The sequence below is a fragment of the Podarcis bocagei genome, assembly GCF_964188305.1.
Source record: "Podarcis bocagei genome assembly, chromosome: 6".
NCBI lineage: Eukaryota > Metazoa > Chordata > Lepidosauria > Squamata > Lacertidae > Podarcis > Podarcis bocagei.
The window spans coordinates 10224033-10241349 of record NC_138130.1 but is presented as its reverse complement, the minus strand read 5'-3'; the positions used below and the strand labels follow the sequence as shown (position 1 = coordinate 10241349).

General features: G+C 42.7%; 2 long non-coding RNA genes across 2 annotated transcripts in view; both read left to right on the top strand.

The window, feature by feature from the left end:
* The window catches only part of LOC308589466, a 37507-nt gene extending 24813 nt beyond the window's left edge, over window positions 1-12694 (top strand). The window contains exon 3 of the long non-coding RNA XR_014009286.1: window positions 11434-12694. This is a non-coding gene — a long non-coding RNA (uncharacterized lncRNA). The remainder of the gene's footprint in view (window positions 1-11433) is intronic.
* Window positions 12695-14010: 1316 nt separating this feature from the next.
* On the top strand, window positions 14011-16929 carry LOC308589469. Its single transcript, XR_014009292.1, has 3 exons — window positions 14011-14241; window positions 14854-16238; window positions 16774-16929. It is a non-coding gene; the product is annotated as an uncharacterized lncRNA (long non-coding RNA).
* Window positions 16930-17317: the final 388 nt, after the last annotated feature.

The window sequence follows — 17317 nt, the reverse complement described above, 5'->3', positions numbered from 1 at the left end:
CTCCAAGGAGCAGTTGCTATGGGGACCAGATCAAACCAGCTTCAGTCTTCTCAGGTCTTCTCAGGTCTTCTCTGAGGTCAGAGAAAGCCTTGGAAAAAGCCCCTGCGTACCAGAGACTGGCTGAAGAACCAATTTCACCATGCCTTCAGTTGCCAGCCTTCCCAGTACCAAAGCTAAAGTTCCACTCCAGGCACATTATGGCTCCTTTCCTGTTCGGCTGTTGTGCAGGGTATCCTGTTTTCAACTTGGTGCCTTTGTCCTGGCTCTTATTGGTTGCGTTATGAGCATCTGCAGCACAGCCAATATCGAATGGAGAGTGTGGCAGGTTGAGAACATCATGGGCAGCAACAAACCTGGCATTGTGGGGATTGGGATCTGGGGCGCCTGTTCTGTGAGTAGAATTACAGTGAAGAAAATAAACATTATATGCACAGCGTTAAACGATGAGGAGTCCCTACCCGCTGAAATAACCGCTGCCCAGGACTTGATGCCATTAGCCATTGTTGCAAATGCGGTGGCCGTTTTTTGTATGGCCTTTGCGCTCTATAACATCTTCAAGCCTGGAAAACACGACGATTTCATCTTTACCTTCTTTTCCATTGGAGCAATTATGGACTTGGCAGCGGGAACATTTGTACTGATTTCCATTTCGTGGAATCTGTATTCAGTCCTCGCAAACGAAGGAATGAAACTTCCCCAAGTTTTGGGAGTGCCTTTCATTCCCAAAGACCAACGTGCTGGGTTTTCTATCTATATGGGGTTCCTTGCTGCAGCTTCACAGCTCTTAAGTGGAACGCTGGTCCTTGGAGAAAAATATTTCTGGAAAATCAGTCAAAAAGACACTTCCGGGGGGAAATTTGTAACCGATCCGGAAAATGTTAAAGAAAATGAAAGCCCAGAGCTGAGGGTGAAGTTCAGGCGGTATTACTCTACTGTGAAACTTGAGTGTGAAGATCAACCCACGATTTTGCGGAGATATCAAAGGCATATGCAAACAAACCCATAAGGAATGTGGCTAAGGAATGGTTCCAGTCCTGGAACTGGCTTTTTTTAAATGGTAGCATGGAACATTCTGTATATTTATTATCAAATTTGTTGGTTATATCTTTTCTTATGCATTTTCTGTTTCATTTTCTGTTTTTAACTGAATGCTTCTGTATCCCACCCTAGGATGGTTACAACATATAGCAGGCATACACAAACTCAGCCCTCCAGATGTTTTGGGACTACAACTCCCACCATCCCTGACCACTGGTCCTGTTAGCTAAGGATGATGGGAGTTGTAGTCCCAAAACATCTGGAGGGCCGAGTTTGCCTATGCCTGACATATTGGGTGAACCATAGATAGGGGAAAAAAATGAAAAGTATCAAACTGTTCTCTCTAGATTTTGATTTTATGCTATATCTCTTTTAGCAGTAAAAAGAATACTATCTCTATAGTACTATACTATACTATAAAGGGGGGCCTCAGATGATGATTGCAGGGTCCGCATTGGTTCATATCGGGAGAGGCAGTCTTTGAGGTATTGCGGTCTTGAGCACGTTCACAAAATATGTATAGTTCAGTTTTATTAGCTGGCATGCATTGTACTTTTCTGCTGCTCCGTGCTACAGGACTATTTATATTCCATAAGCTTACTATAGTCTGAGGTGTAACAGAGTTTGGAACAGACTTACAACAAAAGAAGTACATTAGGAGCAAACTCTGCCTGCCTGCCTAATGATTATTTGGCCTTTTGCCACGCTACCTATGGCTGCGATGTCTTCAGATTTTGGACGCTGAGCAAGCATTTATGGAAGATCACATTTTGCTGGCCGCTTGTCTTGGGATTAGTCACCATTTGGATGGGACGACTCCAAGGAAAGCGGAGGTGCTGGAGGATATGGTATTGGTGAGTCATTAAATGCCAATTTGCTCTTGCTTGAGTCATGGCTGGGCCTCTGCGGTGACATCTTTTAGAAAGATGCTCTGCTCCCGAGAGTGTTTTTGTTTCCCCCCCATTTCGGCTGATTCATAGCACTGCAGTCCTTGCCAAGGTCCACCTAATCGCTCTTTGCAGCCGTACTTCATTAAAGAGCCTCGGGGTCAAAATGCTGAACAGTACATATTTGCTACACATCACTTCGCAGCTAAATTCGTAGCAGGCTCAATTCATGCATGTGCTCCAATATGCTGCTTGTAATTCTTCAGATGGCAGAGAAACCGGAACACGGCTTCAGAGGATCTTAAAGGATGTACAGATTTATATGAGTGAGCTGCTCCCTGGCCATATAAGGCTTTCTGTCCCTGAAACATCATGTTGAATTGAAGTGGGGAACAAACTGGTAACTGGCCAGTGTAGGGAATGATACCCTGGTGTTATATGTTCCAGTCTGCCTGCTTCAGTTAACACCCTGGCGGCTGTGTTCTGAACCAACTGTAGTTTTCAAACAGTCTTCAAAATTCAATAAGGCAGTTGCAGAAATACTGTAAAATTAATGAATGTTAAAGTGATGTTGGACTGAAAATAAGTGGTGTTGGTATTAAGGCTTATAAGAATATGTAAATATAGATAGTTATTTGGAAGAGAATTTATAGTTATAATAGGTTAAGAATATAGAGTAAAGATAAATGAAAGAGGGTAAGGATTTGCTGAAAGGACTTTGTAAACGGGAATGCAAAAAGGGGAGGTGTGAGGAGGTCAAGGAAATAAGCAAATGAACCTAAAGTTATTGAAAAATGGATTATTTCTTTTTTAAGATATTTTTTTCTTTTTTTTCTTTCTTCTTTTTCTACTTTTTTGAATGTCTGGTTTGTTGTTTTTTGGTATTGTTTGTCACATTGTTTTTCTTTTGTGTAAAATCTCAATAAATATTTTATATATATATAAAAAAATTCAATAAGGCAGGCCATATTGCAGTGTTCTTATTTGGCAGTTGCCAGATCTGTCTCCTTGAGGGAAGGGTATAGTTGGCACACCAGCTGAAAGCACTCCTGGTCATTCTAGGTGTAGGAGTCATCCCCTAAATAAAATGGATTTTTTTTGGGGGGGTGTTGTAGCAGTTTCTTAAAGAGACAAGCTATCATTTTTGAGGCCCTTTCTTAGCCGTTTCTTAAAGCAATAGGCCAGGTACCCCCAAACTCAGCCCTCCAGATGTTTTGGGACTACAATTCCCACCATCCCTGACCCCTGGTCCTGTTAGCTAGGGATGATAGGAGTTGTAGTCCCAAAACATCTAGAGGGCCGAGTTGGGGGATGCCTGCGATAGGCTATCATTTTTGAGGCGCTTGGGGTCCCTACACAGTGTAACCCCATTCAAAACAGGTTACATATTTGAAGATTTCCTAAACACCAGCCACCAGCACCTTTTCCCTTTCTCGATTAAGCTTTCGTTTGCTCACCCTCGTCCTCATCCAATCCTATACTGACATCAGTATTTCAGGAATGAGAAACACAAAAGACATCTGGGTGTCAATCACATATGGATGACATGCCCCAGCCCATAGACCGATATCTGGGCGAGTTTTCTGAGACGGCAAGCAACCAATCCTTTCTTTCCTCTGTCTCGGTATTTGTCCTCTTTGCTGCAAATGCCTATTTTTAGACGATATCTAAACATTTCACATGTAATAGTTATTGCAAAGCAGCTGTGAGTACATTTTCATGAAAACACCTGAAGGCCAAGCCAGACACTGCTTTCCTCTCCCCAAGGGAGGATTTTAAATCTTATTCAGTTAATTCAAAACAACACTTGAACAGTAAAAAATGGATTGCTCAGCCTTGCACAGTAAAAGCACTGATTTACGACCACAGCGACTTTAGTGATAGCTTTATTATATTAAATTATTTATTGCTGGGGATTCAAACAAATGAATACTAAATACAAAACCAATAATAGACCCCCCTCCCTCCACGCTCTCTTTTAAAAGTGGTTTCATTCCTTCTTCCTTCAGTGTTCTTCACCAAAGTGAATCTATGACACCACATTGGCTCTTACTGATGCTGTACAGTGTTGTGCTAATTTCTTCTAGACAGAAATTCCTTTAATGATGCTTTCACGTGTCCTGCATCAGTTGTGTGGCTAACTTTTCTGGCAAGTGTGCCATAAGGCAAGTTCCACGCTGTGTTGAAATATAATAAATAATAATTTTTTATTTATACCCCGCCCTTCCTGGTTCAGAAAATCGGGCTCAGGGCAGCTAACAAAAAATTAAAACACTTAATTGATGCAACGAAAAACAGCATGAAATACAATATAAAACATGAATAACAATAAATTCAGAATTCAAAAATCAGTTTAGGGGGAAAATCCATTCAATAAACGTTAGATGATCACCAGGGCTAGCTGGCTAAATTAGTCCTATTTGGAGAAGCGAAGAGACCAGGGGAGAATTAGCTATGGGATCCCAGAGCGGGTACTCTTCATAAAAAGGGGAGGGGGAGGGAAGGAAGGGGAATAAAAGATCAGGCTAAGTTCAAATTGAAAGCCAGGTGGAATAGCTCTGTCTTACCAGCCCTGCGGAAAGAAGTTAAATCCTGCAGGGCCCTGGTCTCATGTGACAGAGCATTCCACCAGGTCGGAGCCATCACCGAAAAGGCCCTGGCCCTGGTGGAGGATAGTCTGACTTCCTTAGGGCCCGGGGCCTCTAAACTATGATTATTCATGGACCTTAAGGTCCGCTGCGGGGCAGACCAGTAGCTCCTTTTGCCAGGTTTTTCCTGTAATACACTGAATACGGGAAATAACAAACCTGAGTATAGGTGATATTCTATGCCACAGCCTAATCCAGTCCTCAGGACTCATAGCTACTTTCTCGGTGCACTACAGTCTTTCGTTGTTCATGCCACTTTTTGAAACCACGAGGCAGGCTGCCCATATCCTATGGTTACAACTCAGAGCAACACAGTTCCAGATTGCTGTCTGATATTTGGAACAGGGCAACTTGGGGGCAGAGCCACACCAAACATTTGAAACACAGTGAAAGCACATGACTTACCTCAAGGAACCATGGGAACTGTAATTTTCCCCACAGAGAACTACAGTTTCCAGCACCGTTAACAAACCACAGCTGTCAAGATTCCCTGTGAGAATTCATTTTATTTAAAAGTGTATGATGTGGATTTGCCCTTTGCCATCAATACACAAAAAGGAGCATATATCCTCTGCTTCAGTTCTCCCACACCCTGTGCTCTTGTTTTGTACAGAAATCAGTCATTTGGACCTACATATGAATGTCCCTTGTCCCAAACCTTGCTTCTTAACCATTATTTCACTTCTGAATGTGTTTTGTCCATTGGGTATTCGGTGTGTGCACTACGAAAGCTCAGTCAAGCAGTTAAACTCACCACAGGAAACAGCTATTTAGCACAGTTATCTTTACCAACACATACTCTTTATACACACATTATTTATAGGTGTTACAAGAAATCTTCACTCTCTGAGCCCAGAGAGGGTTCTTTGCTACAAAACCCTTGCTGTGCCAAAATCCACAAGTTCTGTGTTCAGTTGCTTGTAAAGCTCAGCAACCCTTCACAAAGTCTTCAGTCTTCCACAGTTCCAATTCCTCCACAGTTCCAATTTTCCACACCACTCCACACTAAATGCTGTAACCTGAGATCCTTATCTACCCAGCATTACATGCCATTTCTGCCCAGAAACACTGGTGCTTGCAGCTGCATTGAAAATGAGTCATCTCTGTTGACTCATGGAGAATTACCCCCCCCCTTTCCTTAACTTTGCTTTGTAGCAATCAAACTAGATTCTTACCACTGGTCTGTACTGCAGACATCTGTGGTAGCTGCCGTGTGCTTCCATAAGCTCAGACTAATCAATAGTATAAGTTCTTTGCATGAAGAACTGTCCTATGCAGTGATATCCCTGCTTTTCACAAGAATACAATATACTCCAAGTTTCAACTGCATGTCTGAAACTATATTTTGTATTTTGCACCAAAGTGCAATCTGCCTGTGCTCACCTTGTTGCTGCATGGAACAATGCACAAATCAGACCTTTGAATTTAGTAAGTAAAGCTTTTAAACTTAATTAACAGTGCGTACTCTGTTCATTGGTAGATGGGTAGAAAGAGGGGGCAAGGATTTTAAGGCAGACTAAACAGGATATGCAAAAAGATTTAACAACCTATATCCTGTGCTATACTGCTGGTAAACTCTGAGACTGTTTTTAACTCTGTTGGGGGCTCTCTACTACTGGAGAGTGTGCAGAGCCCCACGTTTTGAACTGATACACCCAGCCAATTCTTTTGTTAATTACCGGCACGTGGGCCATATATACTTTCTACCTCCACACATGAACCCACTCTGAACTACTATTTCCAGTTTTGCAAAGCTACTGCCCTTCTCCTTCTCCCTGCAACTCCCTTGGCCTTGAGCACTGGAAATAAATTAAAGATTTGCTCATGGAAGGGTATACAAGATGGCCAGAAAATTATTTCATATTGATTTTTGTATGAAATTGAATTATTGTTGAGTTAAGAGGGATTCAGGTAAAGTTAGCTATGTTTTCCATACAGCTGGTTGTTCCTGCAGTCTCTCCTCTGTATTTTCTGGAAGCCTGTTTCAAGATTACATTTAGTGACTAGACACCATAGCCTGAATTCTCAATAAGGAGAAATTGGACACCGCACAGGTACCCACTGATAGGCTAGGTTGAGTGGTGAGAAAAGAAATGGAGCCATCCAATTTGAATAATCCAATTTAAATCCCAGGGTGCTGCACAAATCATTACACATTATTTAGAAAGCAAAACAAACTGATGGAGAGATGATGGCTAACAAAGCAGAAATTAATCCAAAATAATATATGTGAGTGCTGGGAAATGTCAGTCAAATGGAAGCCCAAGACAATTTTGATTAAAACCAGGAGAAAGAAATGAGTTAACTGTGCTCCGAGTTGATAATAAGCAACATTAGAAGGCATATTGTAGTCGGTGACAGTTATACATGAGAAGAATGACACTGATACAGAAATAATTGGAGAAATTAGTTGCCTGACATCCATGAGAAAGCATTGCTTCCAATAATGTTAAATATGCAATCAATCAACTGGAGCACGGACATTATCGTGGGAAGGATGAAAAAGAACACTGTAAGTGATAAGTTCTTACTAATGACCTATAGAAACTATAGGCTATTGAAGCCATTTGTATTCCATGGCTTAATGTGGACAAGAAAAATACCAGCAAGAGCTCCCCCTAGCAAACAATTACAACAACAATGTCCAATAAAATCCAGTATCCCCAAAGGAATGACATTGTGGTGACTCACAGATATATTACAAAATAAAAAAATTCCTTCCAGTAGCACCTTAAAGACCAACTAAGTTAGTTCTTGGTATGAGCTTTCGTGTGCATGCACACTTCTTCAGATACACTGAAACAGAAGTTGCCAGATCCTTCTATATAGTGAGAAGGTGGGGAGGGGTATTACTCAGAAGGGTGGTGGGAATGGGAGATTGGCAGATAGCTGAGATGAGCCTGTTGACGACTCTTAACGACTGTAATAGGTCTTACAGGAAAAGGCAAGGGGTGAGAAGGTGAGAAATGGCTTAGTCATGTATAATGGGATAAGAATCCAATGTCTTTGTTCAAACCAGGTCTCTGAACAAAGACATTGGATTCTTATTCCATTATACATGACTAAGCCATTTCTCACCTTCTCACCCCTTGCCTTTTCCTTACAGTCGTTAAGAGTCGTCAACAGGCTCATCTCAGCTATCTGCCAATCTCCCATTCCCACCACCCTTCTGAGTAATACCCCTCCCCACCTTCTCACAAAATAAAGAAGGATCTGGCAACTTCTGTTTCAGTGTATCTGAAGAAGTGTGCATGCACACGAAAGCTCATACCAAGAACTAACTTAGTTGGTCTTTAAGGTGCTACTGGAAGGAATTTTTTTATTTTGACTATGGCAGACCAACACGGCTACCTATCTGTAACTAGATATATTACAAATACTGATTTAGGCCCAGTAAACCATAGGTGCTTGGAAAGAAACAATACACAGTGCATTGCACGGGAACCTCTTCTAGAGAGTTAACATTAAGAAATGCTCACATTGTTATACAGGATCTACAAACAGCAGTTCTCTTGTCCCAACAGCTGCATATTCTACCACTTAGAAGCTGTCTGGGCGGCTGGCCCATTTAATAAAGACTTTGGTCAAGAAGGATCCTAAATGTATATATTGATGGGCTTGATTTCCCTGCTAAGTATGTTTCTGAAAGGTGATAATCACAGACCTCAACAATTAGCAAGTCAGTTGATCTTTGAATACTCAATATATAAATTAGGGGCCTTCCAGGAATTTATGTTGATCCTCATCAAAACCATCCTCATCAGCTTCCAGTGATGAGAGTACCATTTAATTGCAGGCAAGGGCCAGCAGGTTTGTTTGAAATGCACTGGATTGTGGCCAACAGTTTGATATCAAGCAAACATTAGTAAAAGTTTTCTGTTGATAGCAATGATGGGAGATGCATTCATGCAGCAATTTTGGGCTCATTTTTGGTGTGGTGGTCAGTCAAAGGTAGTTCTTACCATATGATGGTTTGCTCATTCACTAAATGTGTTGCTTTTCTTAAGTGGCCTACTGACAGAAAACCCTACAAAGTTGGTTACTTTGAAACTGAGCATAAGGAGAGGTCCTCTTGATCAGCACATTCTGGGCCCAGATGAAGATCTATGAAGATATATTTAGAGGGAGAGACTCTTTTCTTTCCTTCATCGCTATTCTAACTACTGGACCAAGCAGGGAATCCTAGGTCTATTAAGGCCATATGCCAGAGGGAATGGAGTCTACACCTTCTCCTTTTCATATCTCATTTTCATTGCAACAGAACTGTTACTCACAAGCCACCTTATTGTGTAAACCAGAAGTGGCTAACTTGTGGCCTTCCACTTGGTATGTTGGGCTGCCCTTGAGATGACTTGGAAACTTCATCTGGTCCAAAATGCAGAAGCCTGATTACTGGCTGAGAATGTGTATAAGCTGTGTTGTAAAATGCCTGCGCTGGTTGCCGGTTCATGTCTGGGCTCAGTCCAAGGTACTCACATTAGTGCTTAAAATCCTGAAGGACTTAGGCCCCAAATATCTGAAAGACTGCCTCTATCCTCTATTGAGCCTTTGAGGCATTAAAATCCATGTGGTAGTTCCATGACCCCAGAGGTTCTGGCAGCCTGCGAGAGGGCCTTCTCTGTGGCAGCCCCTAAGGTTGTTTGATAAAATGGCACCATATTTAGCAAGAAGGTTTCTGTAGTAGATTTGGTGCGTAGCATTTGTCCTTCTTCCAGCTATTTTCACCTCATGTAAGGAAGAAGCATACAGACTGTTAAAGGTTGTTTTACATCTTGGTATTGTTTTTATTCCCATCAGATGTCAAAACGATAAACAACTACCTGACATTCAGAAGACATCTTAAGGCAGCCCTGTTCAGGGAAGTTTTTAATGTATGATATTTTAGTGTTTTTTGGTCTCTATGGAAGCCGCCCAGAGTGGCTGGGGAAACCCAGCCAGATGGGCGGGGTACAAATAAATAATAATAATAATAATAATAATAATAATAATAATAATAATTATTATTATTAAAAAAAAGTCAAAGCATAATAATAACTGAAATGATTTTTTTAAGGAACTGTCAGTAGGATTTCGATGCTGGTGTCCCATAGATGGCTTTGAATGTCTCTCAGCTTTGATGACTTCATGTTTTGCAAAAGGGTTAGAAATATTTTTATTCTTTGCCTTACTAGCTGCGAGGGCTTTTAGTGCAGTGCTCCAGGTAATTGTGTGTGTCTGAAATATTTATATGTTAGCCCATTGATCTCCGACAGCCCATTTTGTAATGCCTTTCATCATGTGACTGTTGGCTGTGAAGAACACCTGCTGAGCTGTGCTGTGCTGTGCTTAGCACTGGCATATAAGGGTTCCTTCCTATACTAACATGTCAATATTAGCTACTGAACAGCTAGAACAATTTCTGTTCAGAGAAATTGCTAGTTCCGCTCTGTGTTTGGCAAAGTGCTAAACAACAACAACAACAAACCACGTGTGGGGAAGTTAAATAAATGGGTCTGGTGCAATTGAGGGGTGGGGAAAGAGGTTAAGTGACCACTCCGCTGGTGCCAAAACCACTATATGAGGCCATAAAAGGATGTTAGACATTAATGCCCCAATCAAGTTAAGGGGACTGGTAGATATTAGAAGGCTTCTGTATATACACTTCTTCCTGGAAAAATGAGCATGTTTGATGCTCATCCAACAGCCCGTTCGATTGAAAATGTTGTCTGTCTGCAGCACATTGCTTTGAATGGGCTACACCCTCTGGTACATGTTTGAATGCCACATTCTTGTGCAAGTAGGTGCACATCAATACAGTTATACCTCGGGTTACAGACGCTTCAGGTTGCGATTTTTGGGTTACGGACCCACCGAAACCTGGAAGTACCGGAATGGGTTACTTCCGGGTTTCAGCGGTTGCGCATGCACAGAAGTGCTAAATCGTGCTTTGCACATGCTCAGAAGCACCAAATCACAACCCACAGGTTGCAAACTCTGCAGGTTGCGAACGTGCATCCCGCACAGATCACGTTCGCAACCCTAGCGTCCACTGTACCCTCCTTTCATGCAACTAGAGCCGGATCAGTGCCTCAGAGCTTCAAGTTTCTGACCAAACGGTAAGGTTTACAACAAAATGGACATTTATCACCATCTATTTAACATTGCCTTCGGCACAGAATGAAACCTTCGGTTCAGGATGCCAAACCAGTTATCGCATCTTGGCTTAATTCACTTCATTCACTCACTCCATAAAATAGACTTCTTGCATTTGGCAGACTAAACAAGAAGTGATGAGGCACTTAGAGAAATTACGTTTCTACATTATTTCGTAATAAGATGTTAATGATATAACAATCATACCAGTCATACAGTTTTGGTCCATGGGAAACCACATGGATGAGTGTGAGGCTTGGAGATGCCAGAGACCAGTGAGTATAAAAACTTTTATGACATTATATACAGCTTTTATTAATTCTTCAGCATTGGGTAACTCAGAGCCCAACAGTGTTATCTAAAATGACAAATTAGATATCTTGGCTCATCATGCACTTTTTAATTTCATGCTTGTCTTCTGCAAAATCTTCCGCTATATATTTTACTTGCACAAAGCATAGATGCGGCACAAAGCTTTAAAAAGTTGTGGATTAAAATCTCATTTGGAATCAATGGAATTATACAGGAATTATACAGGAGAAGCCTATTGCCTCATGTCCTGGTTAGGAGCTTTGCAGAAGCAACTGTGGGAGACGGGAAACTAGATAATCCTCTGATGCAGTCTAACAGGACTCTTGTGTTCTCCTATCCTTTTGGTTCAGAACCCCTGTAATACTAGCAATCTCTTTGCTTTTGCTGATGCACATCTTTGTCCAACTCCACTTCAGGACACATCCAGGAGAATTGTGAGAATTGGCTGTGTAGTGATGAGCAATTGGATCTGTGAAGGTACCTTAGTTGCATACCCTCCAACATTTCTCCAGCGAAAACAGGGACATCCTGTTCTACATCAGGAAGATTCTCCTGCATTTGATCTCGCAAACATAGACATCATATACACATCTACATCTTTGTGGTGATAAGAAACTGTGCGAATGATCAGGAACATACAAGACAGTAAGTCCTACTGAACTCAGTGGAACATAGTTCTGAGTAGAATGCAATGTGTACGCCCCTTTTAAATGCATGATATTGAAAGTGTGGAGATATGCTATACCACATATTTACATGCCCTATTTGGCAAAAGTGCAGACAGGTACAGGATCAGGCGATTCTGTTTCCAGAGGGGAAATTAGTTTATAAATTAAACTCTTAATTATTAATGGAAAGCTAAGTGTTTCCTGAAATGCTAACTGAAATCATAGTATGTCCACATCCACCCAAACACCATAACTAATCAATGATCTGTAGTTGGCTGATGATGATGATGATAATCCTATTAGCTCTGCGAGGGAATTTTGTGTATGTGTAACTGCATCACAAGGCTGCTTGCTATATACATCCACAAAGGAGTATCTATTTTAGTCATGAGTTGGTGATATTTAAAAAAAAAACCACAACATTGAGCAAGATAGGATTGGCAGGAGAAAATGTTGTCAAGGCAATGTTGTCATCAGGCTGGAGAAATCATTTCACGATGACGGCAAAATGGCTGTGAAATAATCCTTATAATGCATATGCTCTGTGTAACCAAAGTAAATGCGGTCAACCGCCATACATCAGGATGTGTTTTGAGATACACATTTCACTTGGTGTGCCCTGTAGCTAATGGACATCTGAGAAGGTGAGTCACCTCATACATCACCTCCTCCGTCTCCAGGCCCTGAAGCTCTAAATCAAGCTGATGCTGAACACAATATAGCAGGACTGACAAGGCCTACACAGAGACAAGCTCCTTCTGATGTCGGAGGATGAATGAGGTGAAATAATTGGGCAAATACACCTGGTACAACACCTCCTGTGTGCTGGGATTGCACATGCGCCTACCTCACAACAAGAAGAACATCGTTTACTGAATGTAACCAAATACCAAAAACATTGAGCATTTGCAAAGAATATTCTATAACACACCATCAGGGAATTTTACAGAAGAGCATAAACAAAAAGGCCAAATTTATGTTTGATGGAATAAACTGTTAACACTTTCTTGATGCTGTCACTGGATGTGTTTCCTAATTACTTTCATCAGCATTTTTTTTTAGCAAGAAACACAATTCTCTGATTTGATACAGAGAAGTTTTACAGACAGCAAGTGATTAACCAGAATGATATGATGACCTTGATGCATATAATTTTTTATACCAGATTTCTCCAGTCATACCAAAGTTGTACTTGATTTTTTTGAGATGAGAAGCATAGTTGATTAACAAAACAACAACCCATAGGCCAGGTTAAAATAAGCTAACTATAGTAAGCAATTAACAAATCTTCATCAGAACTGTTTTGGCTTCATTTTCAGGGCTTCTCTGTTGCACTTTGTGCTCTCTAGATCTAACTGCCTTTGACGTTAAAAGTGACTGACATTGTTATAACCAATTCTTATGCTATCTCCACATTCAATAAATTGGGTTCTTTTATCCTAGCAGATCTGATCCGCGATTTAGCCAAATTGCCACCCACTTGTTTTGCTTTGCTTTCATTGTTGCTTAAGACAGATCCAAAGTGATTATTTGGTGTTTAATTCCATTTTGTGTTTAATACCATTTTGTGCTCTGGTCCATGGGGTCATGAAGAGTCGGTAACGACTTAACAACAACAACCTTTTTATTATCCGCTTAGGCAAGATAGTAGGAAATTAGAGGCAGTGGATAAGTTTTACTTTGGCCTCCTGGTGGTTTAAAAGCTTTCCATCATTTATTTTTCTTAGTGCCACTAACTGTTTTTTCTTCTTTTTACTTGCTACAGTAGATCTTTGGATCAATCACTGTAAATGATTTGTATTTACTCTTGGTGTTCCTCTCTTCTTTTTAGAAACAATTCAAGACATAACCTAGTGCACTTAAGCCTATTGATATCAACAGTGTATTGGTTATACAGTGGTGCCCCACAAGACGAATGCCTCGCAAGACGGAAAACCCGCTAGACGAAAGGGTTTTCCGTTTTTGAGCTGCTTCGCAAGACGATTTTCCCTATGGACTTGCTTCGCAAGACGAAAACGTCTTGCAAGTGTTCCAATTTTTTTTCCGCTCCCCCCCCCTTTTTCTAAGCCGCTAAGCCGCTAATAGCCTTTTAGCCGCTAATCTGCTAAGACTTTAATAGCCGCTAATAGCCTTTTAGCCGCTAATCCGCTAAGCCTTTAATAGCCGTTAAGCCATTAATAGCCGCTAAACCGCTAATAGCGCTAAGCCGCTAAGCCGCTAATAGGGTTGCTTCGCAAGACGAAAAAACCGCTAGACGAAGAGGCTCACGGAACGGATTAATTTCATCTTGCGAGGCACCACTGTAATTTTTGTACCAAAGTTGGCACTAAAAATGGGTAGCTTTGATTCACAACTCCAGGGGCGATTTTAGTGTAGTATGGCCAGTTTGGCTGCAGGGGGTGCCACAACAATGGTGTTGAATGGAGCATGAGAGGCAGGGGGTACTGAATTTTAGCATCCCACAGGGCGCCGCTGAAATTTGAGAGCCCAAATTCTGCCACTGACAAGTCCCTTTCAACCTAAGTCAAAGGCAAGTAAAGCAAATGGCCTTAGTAAGTGTGCTGGGCCCGGGGGTAACCCATGAAACACAGTCCAGGACTGGTCCAGAACCCAAAGGTTCTGCTGGGAGACAGTCCGACAGGGCCAAGGCAGAACACGAGACAGGAAACCAGGCAGGATCTAGCATACAGCAAGGTTGCTCCCGCAACCTGGGGCGGGGTCCGACAGCCTTTTATCTTTGTTGGGGTAGCGGCTGGTCCTGATCCCCCGGCAACTCACCTCCCTGTTTCGCCCGAAGGCGAGCACTCCTCCTGCGAGTACTCAGGTCTCTCCTTCTCTCAGACCTTAGTCTCTGTAGCTCGGGAGACATCGGTGGGTTGCTAGACCCAGGGGCTGCCTCAGCCTCCCCTGACCAAACCAGTAGAGGAGCAGCTGTAAGTGATGGCCCAGCTGGAGGCAACGAGGTCATCCCCGCATCTGGAGCCAGGGCAGGATCAGGCCCCTGACTCGGCCCAGCTGGTGCTTACTGCAGGGGAACCCGTGCAGACTGGGACTCTTCAGGATCAGGCCCCAGACTTGGTTCAGATGATGCCTGAGACAAAGGATCCAGTGCAGACTGAGTCTCCTCTGGTTCTGAGTCCGAGCCCGAGTCCCAGGCCATCACAGTAGGAGAGAGAAGGGGATGCTTCATTCTGCCTCCTCAAAGCAGTAAGCTACAGCCTTCAAAGTCTGCATTTAAAGCATCTCTCTCGTCCTGAGCCACTTCCACAAATACCCTCCATGGACATTAATGGAGCCCTGAACTCCACAGTGAACTCAGGCACTCTGTAATCCCGAGAAATGGGCATGGGTGTCCATCATGAATTTCAGTTCCTTGTTCTAACACAGGGGGCAGCAAACATTTTCAGCAGGGGGCTGGTCCACTGTCCCTCAGACCTTGTGGGGGGCCGGACTATATTTTGAAAAAAATAACAATGAACGAATTCCTATGCCCCACAAATAACCCAGAGATTCAGCTTAAATAAAAGCACACATTCTACTCGTGTAAAAACACCAGGCAAGCCCCACAAATAACCCAGAGATGCATTTTAAATAAAAGGGCACATTCTACAAATGTAAAAACACGCTGATTCCCAGACTATCCGTGGGCTAGATTTAGAAGGCGATTGGGCTGGATCCAGCCCCCAGGCCTTAGTTTGCCTACCCATGTTTTAAGACATGAGGTTAGAAGTGGATCCATCAGCTGCAGTTTGAGCTAACCAGGGTTAACATTGGTGCAGACGTAACAATGCATCTTAGCTCTGAAAAGGGATTGGAGGAAATATTTATGCATGAAAGGGGAGGGAGAAGAAGGGGCCGGGCCTATCCAGTGATGATTGCGAGGTCAAAAAATTACAGCTGTAATCCTCCTTACTTAAAAAAAAAAGTGTTGGAGAGCAACGTTATGAAAAAATAATGAATAATGAGTAATGAGCCAAAGTTAAGCACCTTTTAGTCCTATTTGATCTAACTGGAAGTGATTGACAAATTTGCTTAACTCTGCCATTGAAATCAATGAGACTGAAAAGTATATATCCTTGATAAGGTTCATTGTATTATGTGCACCTGACTGTTTTGCTCTTTTCTGCTATACAGTGGTGCCTCGCAAGACGAAATTAATTCGTTCCGTGAGTTTTGTCGCCTTGCGATTTTTTTCGTCTTGCGAAGCACGGTGTCGGGAAAGTTTTGGAAAAGCTTCAAAAATCACCAAAGTCTTTAAAAACCTCAAAAAAGGCTACCACACCGCGTTCTATGAGTTGCTCCTCGAAGTCAAGTCGCAACTGTATTAACGGTGTTAAGAAAAAGGAAACAAACTTGGAAGACGTTTCCGTCTTGCGAAGCATGCCCATAGGGAAAATCGTCTTGCGAAGCAGCTCAAAAAACCCTTTCGTCTAGCGAGTTTTTTGTCTTGCGAGGCATTCGTCTTGCGAGGTACCACTGTATTTCAAGATGACCAAAACTGTTTCTTCAGCACAGACCTAGCTAGAGCGTGAAACATATTTCAGTAGCTTAAGGCAGTGTTTCCCAACCGGTGTTCCGCGGCACACGAGTGTGCCGTGAGACATCGGCTGGTGTGCCGCGAGATGCCTGGAGGGAGGCGGGCGAGTCGGGCGGCGAGATGCGGGGCGGCGGCGGCGAGGAGAGGCCGCGCCTCCTGCTGCTGCCTGGCGCTCCTCCTCGCAGCCGGCAGCGCTGCCTGGGCGCCTCCGCGCGACTCTGCCTCGCTGGGTTTGGTCTCCCAGCAGAGACGGGTCACACGCGCACCTCCCTCCCTCCCTCAGCCTGCGCGGAGGGAGAGCCAGAGAGAGGCATCGCTCCTGCGCGGCGGGAGAGGGAGCAGCCGGAGCGATGCCCCAAACGAGCTGAATTCCGAGCGAGGGACTGAGGGGGGAGGGAAAAAACTTTCACTTTCGTGCGTCCCTCCCGGCGTGACGCTGCGCGCTGACGTCACGGGGCGGGGCGGGGCTTTAATGGTGGTGTGCCGCGAGATTTTTTTTCAGTAAACAGGTGTGCCGTTGCCCAAAAAAGTTTGGGAAACACTGGCTTAAGGAGCCACCAGCCATCAAAAGCTATTAACTGGAACCCTGTTGTCAACCATTAAGAATACAGAAATCTAGTGGGCAAGCGTGTCATTTGGAATAGCACAGGCTTAAAATAAGAGAGGGAGAAAACTTCAGATAGAATGCAAGTTCTTGATTTTTTGAATTTTTTTTTTGCATAAGAAGTATAAATAAATAGTATTTCTCCACAAGTTATAGCTCTGGCTAAAGGGCCTGCTATATTAAATGGCAGATAAAGTTTTCTGATACGGCTTTAAACTTTCCTATCTCTGATACTGATCACATTTATCAACCCTACAATAAAATGTCTTCCAAAGTCAATTAACTTCTCCTGTTAGACCAGCCTACTATCTAGTATGACAGATGTTAAAGAGAATTACGGATTCTGAAATAAACTATCTGATTTACAACTAAGGCACTAAATATTTGGCTCCACATCCTAAAATCCGGTTAATAAAAGAACCAGGTTTATGATGACAGTCCTTCAGAATGGAAGGATCCCTTTCAGTTCTATCCTCTTGAAAATTAAAAAA